The following is a 12,068-nucleotide window of genomic DNA, read 5'->3' as shown; positions in this document are numbered from 1 at the left end:
GTGATAATACCGCTAAGCCATTCCCTCCCCTTATGCAAGGAATTGAGAGGCATGGACCAATAGCAGGCAGGAGGGATTGATTTAATTTGGTGTCATGTTTGGCACAGTATCATGGGCTGAAGGGCCGATTCCTGTACTGTACTGTTCTATGTTCTGTGCTCTGCCTTTTACAAGTTTAAGCTGGAGTCCATGAACTCAAACCTCTCCCAGTGCCTGTTCATTTCTTATTATTATTTCTAAAACCTTAACCACTGTTGATGTTAAACTGACCAATCTGTAGTTATTAGGGGAGTCCTTCCTTGAATATTTATATCACATTTTTTGCTCACCAATCATCTAATGCTTCCATGTTTTTGTGGAAGTTTAAAAGATTATGGCAAGCCTTTCAGCTGTCTCCCTCTTTTACTTCCTTATGTAACCTTAAATGCAAGACATCTGGACCAGATAGCTTATTTATTCCAGATATAAATAACCTTCCCAGTAATGAGTTATAGAGTCATACAGACGGAAACAGGTCCTTTGGACCAATTCATTAGTGCTGACCAGTTTTCCTAAGCTGAACTAGTCCCATTTGCCTGCGTTTGCCCATATCTGTGTGAACCTTTCGTGTACATGTTCCTGACGTAAGTCTTTTAAATATCGTCATTGTACCCACTTCTTCTGGCAGTTTATTCTATACATGCACCACTCTCTATGTGAAAAAGTTGTTTCTCAGGTCTCTTTTCACATCTCACCTTAAACCTATGCCCTCGAGTTTTGGATTCCCCTACCCTGGGGACAAGACCTTAGCAATTCACTGTATTTTTGCTGGCAAATACACTCAGGAAATGCTGGGAGACACTCAGTAGGTCTGGCAGTGTTGGCAGAGAGAACAAGTGTTAATGTTTCGTTTCATCAGCCTTTCACCAAAACCATAAATCATCACTTTGATATGTCAAATCTTCATCCCTTTCTGCAGGTAATACCTGACTGATGTATTTCCAGCATTTTCCATTTTAATTTCAGACTTCCAGCATGTGCAGAAATTGATGATTTTCTATTTGTTTACAGTAATAGGGGTGTTTTCAATCCAAGTAAACAATCGTGGCCTTTTCTTGCTTATTACAGATTGTATTGTGTCCAAGTTCTGTACAGAATGAATCTTTCTTCTGAACAAGACATCTTATTTGTAACATCTAATTATTTTCACAGTCCTTAAAAATATAGCAATTTAAGATGAGTAATCTGAATAGGAGACATTTGGAAAACATTCCACTACAGTTCACAGAGTCAAAATTAAATATTTTAATCAAATTTCACCTCATCCATTTTTCCCCCTTTCTCTGTGAGCCCAAAGAACCCAAGTCTGGAAAATGGTCCGTGTTTACGATCAAGATATACAAGAAATTGTATTCCTAATTATAATTGCTACACAATTGGTTGTCATACAGAGGGCTATGAAGACTCTTATTAGCTGTTGGCATGAAGATTTGCATTAGATTAGATTAGATTAGATTAGATTAGATTACTTAAAGTGTGGAAACAGGCCCTTCGGCCCAACAAGTCCACACCAACCCGCCGAAGCGTATACCACCCAGACCCATACTCCTACATTTACCTCTTCACCTAACACTATGGGCAATTTAACATGGCCAATTCACCTAACCTGCACATTTTTGGATTGTGGGAGGAAACGGAGCATTTGTGCAGTTACCACTACCAGAAAGAGAATCTCAGCAAAATATCCTGGGAGTTAAAGTGAAAACAAGTCTCCAGCAGAGGCTGATTGACTATCGGGTTGAAGATTTGCATTGGTGCAGTCACCACTACCAGAAGGAGGGGTTCAACAAAACATCCCCTGAGTCAGTAGACAACATTTTGGACCACAGATGTTGAAGACGTCAGAATGTGTAAATTGTGTTCCCAGAAAAAGCACAGCAGATTAAGCAGCATCTGGGGAGCAGAAGATCACAGGTTTGGGCATAACCCTTCAACAGTACTGAGGAGGGAGAAGTGGGCTGTGAAACAAATAGGGGTAATGGGGTTAGGGGAAAGGTATGTGGGATGACGATACGTGGGTGAAGATAGGAGGTGATTGTGATAGGTCAGTGGGATGTGTGGAGCAGATAGGTGGGAAGGTAGATAGGATCAGGTCAAGCAGGTGGAGCTGAGTTCGAAGGTTGGATCTGGGATGGGGTAAAGCATGAAAATGATTACACTTATGGCACATTTTTTGGCTTCTAATCTGTAAGGGTAGTACATCGACAAGGGGAAAAGGGCCACAGATAACTGGATTTACTCTAATATGAACTATTCTCCAAAGTTTAAGTTAAAGAGGTAAACCATGGCAGGAAAGCTCAAAGTATTGGCTTGCTCCATGTGGCACACCGGGGATGATTCTGGTTCCCCGTGTCAGCATGTGTACAGAAAGTGTCTCTAGGTACGGCTCCAGGAAGCTCAAGTTTCAGAGCTGGAGTGGCAACTATGGAACGTCCACAAAGTAGAGAATATTATGGATACATGTATAGAGAGGTCGTCACATAGCAGACTCTGCAGACAGAAAGGGAATGGGCCACCCCCAAACAGAGCAAGATTCGCAAGTAGTGTAGGAATCTCCTGTGGCCATTTTGGATACTGTTGAACGGAATGACTTCTCAGGAAAAGCAGCAGCAGCCAAACTCATTGCACCATAGTACAGAGGGAAGGAGTAAAAAATGTGCCAGAGCAATAGTTATAGGGAACTCAGTTATAAAGGAAGTAGATAGGCATTTCTATGGCCGCAAGCGAAACTCCAGGATGGTATGTTGCCTCCCTCGTGCTAAGGTCAAGGATGTCTGAGAATTGGTACAGGACATTCTGGAGGGGGAGAGTGAACAGCCAGTGGTTGTGGTGCCGTTCGGTACAAACTACATAGGTTAAAGAAAAGGGATAAGGTCCTAAAAGTAGAATACAGGGAGCCAGGAATAAAGTTAATATTGGATCTCAAAGGTAGTGATCTCAGGAGTACCACTGGTGGCATGTGCTAGTCAGAGTAGAAATGACAGGATATATCAGATGATTATGTAGCTGAAAAGATGGTGTTGGGGAAGGGTTTCAGATTCCCGGGGCATTCATACCAGTTCTTGGACGTGTTACATCTGGGCAGGACAGGGACTGATGTCCCAGGGAGAGTGTTTGCTAGAGCAGTTGAGGAGAATTTGAACTAATATTTCGGAGGATAAGAACCTATGTACACAGTGAGAGAAGGCAAGAGCAAGGACAAAACAAAAGGTAGGGAAGGGAATAAGAAAAATGATGGGCAGAGAAACCAAGGACAAAATGCCCCAGGCCATTCAGTATTTAGGAAGGTCACTCAAAAAGGAAAAGGTGGTGAAGTAGCATTGCTGGTTAAAGTGAAAATTAACACAACAGTGAGAAAGTATATTAGCTCTGACAATATGGAGTCTGTATGGGGAGTGTTGAGAAATACTAAGGGGCAAAAAAACTTAGTGGGTATCATTTATAGACCCTAAACTGCAGTGGTGATGTTGAGAATTGCAATGAACAGGAAATTAGAAATTGGGCTATTGAGAAAAGATATTGGAAGTGAAACAAGCAATGTTAAAAAGACAAGCTTCAAAGGCCTTGTGCCTTAATATGCGGAGCATTTGCAATAACGTGGATGAACTAATTGTGCAGATAGATGTAAGCAGGTACGATATAATTGGGATTATGAAGACAGAGCTGCAGGGTTGGAAACTGAATGCCCCGGGGTCATTCAATATTTAGGAAGGACTCTCAAAAAGGAAAAGGTAGTGAAGTAGCATTGCTGGTTAAAGTGGAAACTAACACAATAGTGAGAAAATAAATTAGTGGGCAGCGGTGATGTTGAGAATTGCAATGAACAGGAAATTAGAGAAGCATGTGAAAAGAGAATATTGGTGATCAAGATGATTTTAATCTACACATAGATTGGGCAAATAGTACTAGCCGCAATGTCATAGAGGAGGAATTTCTGGAGAGTATACGGTTTTCTTGTCCAATATGTGGAAGAGCCAACTAGAAAGTAGCCATCTTAGACTGGGTACTATATAATGAAGCCCTTCCTGAGGAAGGGCTCATGCCCGAAACGTCGATTTTCCTGCTCCTTGGATGCTGCCTGACCTGCTGCGCTTTTCCAGCAACACATTTTCAGCTACTGTATAATGAGAAGGGAATCATTGCCATTCTAGCTGCGTGAGATCTCTAGGGGATGAGTGACCATAATTCTGGTACAGATTGGAGGGTAGTTAATATCGCTCCAATATTCAAAAAGCCTAACATTGGTCGTGGGAAAAATTCTCGAATGCATTATCAAGGGTTTTCCAGCGGAGCATTTAGGTAGCATTGGCAGGATCAGACAGAGTCAGTATGAATTTCAGAAGGGGAAATCATGTTTGATAAATCTGTTGGAATTCTATGAAGGTGTAACTTGTATAGTTGACAAGGGGGGAGCCAGTCAATGCGATATATCTGGACTTTCAGAAAGCATTTGATGAAGTCCCATATAAGAGATTATTGTGCAAGATTAAAGTGCCATGGGATTGGGGTAAGTGTATTGAGATGGAGAGGAAACTGGTTAGCAGAGAGGAAGCAAAGAGTAGGAATTAATGTGTCATTTTCAAATTAGCGGGCAGTAACTAGGGGGTTGTCACAGGGATCAGTGCTGGGACCCCAGTATTCACAATAATATTAATGATTTGGATGAGGGGACAAAATGTAACATGTCAAAGTTTGCAGATGACACCAAATTAGATGGGAGGGTGAACTGTGACAAGGATGCAGAGATCCTTCAGCGTGATCTGGACAAAACAATGCCAGATGCAGTGTAAATTTGATAAATGTGAGGTTGTTCAGTTTGGAAGCAAAAACAAGAAGGCTGATTACTACCTGAATGGCTGTAAATTGGGAGTGGGAGCGTGTGCAGCGGGAATGGGTTCCTTGTGCACAGTTGCTGAAAGTCCGGCAGGCAGTAAGGAAGGAAAATGGTATGTTGGCCTTAATTGTGCGAGGTTTTGAGAACAGGAGCAAGGATGTATTGTTGCAATTATACAGGGGCTTGGTGAGGCCACACATAGAATGTTGTGTGCAGTTTTGGTCTCCTTTGCTGAGAAAGGGTGTTCCTGTTTTCGAGGGAGAGCAGTGAAGGTTTCCCAGGCTGATTCCAGGATGGCAGGACTGACATATGAGGAGAGATTGACTGGGTTAGGATTATTTTTGCTGGGGTTCAGACAAATGAGGAGATTTAGATTTAGATTAGATTTAGATTAGATTTACAGTGTGGAAACAGGCCCTTCGGCCCAACAAGTCCACACCGACCCGCCGAAGCGCAACCCACCCATACATTTACCCCTTACCTAACACTAGGGGCAATTTAGCATGGCCAATTCACCTGACCCGCACATCTTTGTGACTGTGGGAGGAAACCGGAGCACCCGGAGGAAACCCACGCAGACACGGGGAGAACGTGCAAACTCCACACAGTCAGTCGCCTGAGTCGGGAATTGAACCCGGGTCTACAGGCGCTGTGAGGCAGCAGTGCTAACCACTGTGCCACCGTGCCGCCCGAAATCTCATAGAGACTTATACAATTCTAACAAGACTAGATAGGGTCGATGCAAGGAGGATGTTCCAGTGGTGGTTGTGTGCAGAACCAGGGGTCACAATCTGAGGATTCGTGGTGGACCATTTAGGATGCAGATGAGGAGACATTTCTTCACCCAAAGAGTGGTGAGCCTGTGGAATTCGTTACCATAGGAAGTAGATGATACCAAAACATTGAATGTATTCAAGAGACAGCTAGATATAACACTTGGGGAGAATGGAATTAAAGGTTATGGGAAGAAAGCAAGATTAGGCTATTGAGTTGGACGATCAGCCATAATCGCGATGAAGGGCGGAGCAGGCTCGAAAGGCCAGATGGACACCACCTGCTCCCAGTTTCTATGTTTTTATACTTCCAATTGCCTAGGCCTCGAGCTCTGGACTTTCTTTGCTACACCTCTTTATCTTTCTACCTTACTTGTTTCCTCTAAACGGTTCTTAAAACCTACCTTTTTTTTTACAAAATCTTGATCATTTTTTACAAAACCTTCATCATCTCCTCATGTGGCTCATGTTATGCTTTGTATTATAATGCTGCTGTGGAGCTCCTTGGAGCATTTCGTTATTTTGATGGTGCTACATAAATGTAAGCTGTCATCTTAGGTAGTGGAGGGACTTTTCGGAGCCATGAGGTGACATCTTTGCTCTGTTTATACTCAATTTCTGACATCTCATGAATTGAATTATGAAACTATGAATCTAAAGTATCACATTCTGGCTGTGGATTTTCAGATGCTGGCAGTCGGAAGCAATTTTGTTCTTTAATAGGGGTTCAAAAACCTTGTTTGTGCAACTAAAACTTAAGGATCTTCACAGTTCAGTGCCAGCATGATTAGTGGTGCAATCAGGGTTTTGACAATATCTGAGACCTTCTAAAGCTATGCTGATAAATGTATTAAAAATATAACTTTTGATGTTTTACTGTTATCTTAAATCTTATCATTCTTATTTAAAACCCTGTATAAGTTCTTGAGTGATGAAGCTTCCAGCAGTGGTTGTTTGATATGAATATTAAAACTAACTGTACCACAACAAAGAAGTTTACTCATTCAGAAACTCCTCTGCAGTCCTGCTATATATTTTCCAAATTCCGAACTGAATTATTGCTGTGGGATTTGTTCTTGATCTAATTATTTTTAATTGACCTGGACACTTACCACTCTGCCACAAGAGCCTCCAAATTTCAGCATGTGTTATGGTGGGAATCAAACCCATATCCTCTCAGGATTGTGTGTTCAGTAGCATTGGGGGAGGCAATGACCAGGTGGTATTATCACTAGATTATTTATCCAGAAACTTAGTTAATGTTCTGGCGACCCTGGTTCAAAACCTGCCATGGCAGGTGATGAATTTGAATTCAGTGATAAATATGGGCTTAAGGGTATAATGATCACCATGAGGCATTGTTGATTGTCAGGAAAAGGCCATCAGGTTCACTAATGTCCTTCAGAGAAGGAAATTTGTCATTCTTACCTGCTCTGGCATACATATGACTTCAGACCCATAGCAATGGGGTTGACTCTTAACTGTCCTCTGGGCAATTATGGACAGCCAATAAACGTTGGCTTATCCAGCGATGGCTACGTGCAGTAAGTGAATTTTAAAAGAAAGGACTACTCCATCCCATGGTAATTAATACATGAATTTGGACTGGGACTTGAACCCAGACTGCAGCAATGAAATTGTCACAACTTAACCACTAGACCACCTGGGACTCTGACTAATTTATAATCTATGATAAATTGGTGGCCTCTTTAAGAGAAAAAAAATCAGATTGGGCTCCATTGTGACTTACTCAAACAACAACAATTTACCTTTACATCTCCAGTAAGAGATCATCTAACCACTGCTCCTTGACTTCAAAGATCTTAGCATCACTGATGCTAGCCCCAATATCGTGGGGGTTACCATTGACCAGAAACTCAACTGGACTCATCATATAAACACAATGGTGGCAGAGCGAGTCAAAGGCCAGGGATACTATGGTGAGTAACTCACCTTCTGACTCACCATCTACAAGGCACAAGAAAGAAGTCTGATGGAATACTCTCCACTTGCTTGGATGGGTGCAGCTCCAACAATAATCAAGAAGCCTGATATCATTTGGGACAAAGCAGCCTTGATTGACTCTACATCCACAAACATCCACTCCCTTCACCACCAACACTCAGTATACACTGCTGCTGGTATCTACAAGACATACTCCAGAAAATCTCCAACGATCCTTTGACAGCGCCTTCCAAACCCATGACTACTTATATGTAGAAGGACAAAGGCAACAGACATGTGGATACACCACCACTTTGAAAGGTCCCCTCCAAACCATTCACCAATGTGACTTGGAAATATATTATTGTTCCTTTGTTGGTGCTGGGTCAAAACTCTTAGGGCATTGTGGGTCTACCTACAGCATGTGGGCTGCAGCGGTTCAAGAAGGTAGCTCACCACCACCTTCTCAAGGGCAATTATGAACCAGCAATAAATGCTGGCCAACCAGTGAAGTCCACATCCCACAAATTAATACAAAAAAACTGAAAATGCAGAAATCAGAGTGTGGATTTTAAATGTGAGAAAGAGTCTTGTGAACAGATGTTGAGGTAAACACAAACTGCTAATTTTCAACCATGTGGGGGGGTTTAACCCCCAAATTTATTGGTCCTTGAACCTACTGCCTAAGCTGAGGAGGAAGGAGCAACTGGACTATGGGCATAAGCGGGATTTTGGGTGGCAAAGGAGCTAGTGTTGTTGCAATTGATGATCCTGTGGCTTTAAGAGGTATATTTTGTCCTGTTTTGTTTGAAGATAAGTTTTAAGACAGCTGCCAAGCTGTCTATTGGAATCTAATAAAGAAAACAGTTGGTGAGGCCTTGTGTTTTCTTTTAACATTGGAACAATAAAAGCAGCCTGAATAGGTGGGATCAAGCTCCCCCAGAGCCAGGAGTTTTAGCTTTTCAGTAGTTGCTAGGGTCTTGAAGCTGGGTTTGGAAGCTGCAGTACATCTCTACACTCTCTCTCTCTCTCTCTATCTCTCTCTCTCTCTCTCTCTCTCTCTCTCTCTCTCTCACTCTCTCTCACTTACTCACTCTCTTCATTTCTTTATGCTTTTCCTCCTGGACTAGAGAATTCTCTGTGAGACAATCTATTTTGCTGAGTTTGCCTTTGCCAAGACTATTTTTATGGGATGTTACTATATTGGAACAGTTACTGTTTAGGAATTAAATATTATTCTATTAAGTGGTCTAGTAGAATTAAGTTATTGCAATTTCTTCTTTCTTTTGTTGCATTTTAACTCTAGTATATGAATAAAGTGTGTTTTGCTTCAAGAATGGTAATTTGACCAATCGAATTACATCTGGAGTGCTACGCCCGGCATTTGCCTTTAAAATGAGGAAAAGTTAAGGTCAAAGCTATCGTCTTGATGCATTTTGACAGGCTGTGATCTGGTCCATAACAAACTTGGGGCTTTTGACCAACTTCAAAATCTGAAATTCCAGATTGGGTTCAGGATTGTTGGACTCAAAGGTGGTGACTTGGGTGTTTGTTTTTTTTTACTTTGGGTCTTGAATTCGGGTGGTTTAAACATGGTGTGCCTTGTAAATGGCTCTTTCAGTCACTAAAATTTTCCTGGGGGTGGAAGAAGTCATTTTGGGGTTTTAAAGAAAGTGAACAAGGCAAAGCTTTCAGAATTAGCAAACAAGCTGGGGCTGGGATTGCCCGTGTCTGTGAGGAAAGAGGAGATAAGTATGGCAATTGTGCAGCATTTATAATTGCCAGCAATGCCTTCAGAATCTTTGGCAATGGCTAAAATTCAGTTGCAAATGTAGGAGCTTGGATTAAGGGCAATGGCAAGGGAAAAAGAAAGAATAGCCTGGTGGAACAAAAAGAAAGAGAAAAGGAGATGAAAATGTTTGAAATACAATTAAAGAAAAATCAAGTTTTGTACTTTAGAAGTTGGAACTGAAAACTCAAAACAGCCTTAAAATGGTGGAGGTAGAGGTGAAAAGGAGGAGTAGTGATGAGGATATAATGGAAGCAACCCCATCGTGGTCAGAGGCCTGGTGGGGATCTGCTTAAATATGTCCAAGTATTGCCGAAGTTTGACGAGAAGAATTAGATTAGATTAGTTACAGTATGGAAACAGGCCCTTCGGCCCAACAAGTCCACACCGACCCGCCGAAGCGCAACCCACCCATACCCCTACATATACCCCTTACCTAACACTACGGGCAATTTAGCATGGCCAATTCACCTAACCCGCACATCTTTGGAAGGTGGGAGGAAACCGGAGCACCCGGAGGAAACCCACGCAGACACGGGGAGAATGTGCAAACTCCACACAGTCAGTCGCCTGAGTCAGGAATTGAACCCGGGTCTCTGGCGCTGTGAGGCAGCAGTGCTAACCACTGTGCCACCGTGCCGCCCATCTCCAATAAAAGAGAATCCAAACATTTCCTCTTGACATTGACTGGTACGATCATCACTGAATTCCCTCAGTATCAACAGCTTGGGCTGGATTACCATTGACCAGAAACTGAACTGGACTAGTCATAGCAATACTGCAGTTATAAGAGCAGGTCAGAGACCAGAAAGCCTGCAAGAATGTAGAGGCTTTTTTCATTTCATTCGAGGAAGTGGCTAAACAAATGAAATGGCCGGTGCCCATGTGGGTATTGTTGATCCAGACAAAGTCGACAGGTAGAGCTAGTGAGGTATGTGCAACACTATCAGAGGGAGGTGTGTAAGGAGTATAATGAGCTGAACAATGCTATTTTACGACCAAACAAGCTCATTCTTGAAGCCCACAGACAACGTTTTAGGAAACTAAGGAGGGAGCCTGGTCAAACATACATAAAGTTTGAAAGGATCAAACAAAGTAATTTTGATAGGTGGATAAGGGCATTAAAAATAGATCAAACATATGATTCTCTTGCCATCAAGCTTCTTGAGTGTTTTTGGAGCTGCACTTATCCGGGCAACTGGGGAGTTCCATCATATTTCTGACTTATGTCTTGTAGATGGTGGACATGCTTTGCTGTGTCAGGAGATGAGTAACTTGCTGCAGGCTTTCTGGTCTCTGACCTGCTCTTATAACTGCAGTATTGCTATGACTAGTCCAGTTCAGTTTCTGGTCAATGGTAATCCAGCCCAAGCTGTTGATACTGAGGGAATTCAGTGATGATCGTACCAGTGAATGTCAAGAGGAAATGTTTGGATTCTCTTTTATTGGAGATGGTCATTGCCAGGCACTTGCCTGAAGATTGTCCAGGTCTTGCTACATATAGGCGCAGCTTCAATATCTGAGGAACTATAAATGATACTGATCATTGTGGAATCATGAGTGAACCCTTCCACTCCAACCTTATGATGGAGAGAAGGTCACCGACGAAGCAACTGAGGAAACAGGGCCTTCGGCCCAACAAGTCCACACCGACCCTCCGAAGAGCAACCCACCCAGACCGATTCCCCTACATTTACCCCTTCATCTAACACTATGGGCAATTTAGCATGGCCAATTCACCTCACCTGCACGGTTTTTTTGTACTGTGGGAGGAAACCAGACCACCCAGACAAAACCGACGTAGACATGGAGAGAATGTGCAAACTCAACACAGACAGTTGCCTGAGGTGGGAATTGAACCCAGGTCTCTGGCGCTGTGAGGCAGCAGTGCTAACCACTGTGCCACCGTCCTGCCCCATCACTGAAGATGGTTGAGCTTGGGACACTAAACAGTTTTACTGCTTTTAAATTACTCTCAATTGTAAATCATTCTTTACATACAGTATATAAGTTTTGTCACAGTACCCGAGTCCCTCCATTGTTAAATATTACAGAATGTTAGTTATACACTTTATTTTCTATATTTACTAATCGTGCAATGCAGTTTGCCTGAATTGTGTTTCATTGGTCAAGGTTCAATGTAACAATGTCAATGACAGGATCTTTTGAGCAGTTAGGTAGATTGCATGGGATTGTGGACTCTGTGATTTTGTGGCATTTTTCGAGTTTACAATGTGTGTGCTTGTAGATTGTTTGCTGAGGTTGTGAACAGCATGTGTGCTTGCATGTTACTTAATAATTGGGTGAATGATGTTTGTGCTTGTCGCATTTTATGATTGCAGTTCATTGTTCAATCATGGTTTGCACGGTGCATATGTTGAGGACTGCTTACACATTCAGCACATTTATTTCTGGATAGTTCAGTATATTGAATTTTGTTCATGATTGTAGCAATAACTGCTGATATAATGAATATGCTCTAGCTGTTGAGTAATGGCATTCACGTATTTAGATATATTTGCTGGTCAGGTTGTAAGGAAAATGCTGTAGAATTGTGTGTTTGATGTATGAATGATAGGTAATTCATTATTCTCTGGCATAACTTCAATGGGTTAATATGATGACAAGACAGTTTAAGCTGAAGTGTTGTTAACGTTCCTTTCTTTTCACTGACAAGTTCTCTTTGTTT

At 42.1% G+C, this 12,068-nt stretch overlaps 1 protein-coding gene across 1 annotated transcript in view; it reads left to right on the top strand.

Annotated features, from left to right (window-relative positions):
• The window catches only part of LOC132823541 (ran-binding protein 17-like), a 955,175-nt gene that overhangs the window by 728,935 nt on the left and 214,172 nt on the right, over positions 1–12,068 (top strand). The window lies entirely within an intron of this gene.

Source organism: Hemiscyllium ocellatum, chromosome 16 (assembly GCF_020745735.1).
Source record: "Hemiscyllium ocellatum isolate sHemOce1 chromosome 16, sHemOce1.pat.X.cur, whole genome shotgun sequence".
NCBI lineage: Eukaryota > Metazoa > Chordata > Chondrichthyes > Orectolobiformes > Hemiscylliidae > Hemiscyllium > Hemiscyllium ocellatum.
Note: the sequence above shows the minus strand (reverse complement) of the source record. Positions and strands in the feature narration are given on the sequence as shown.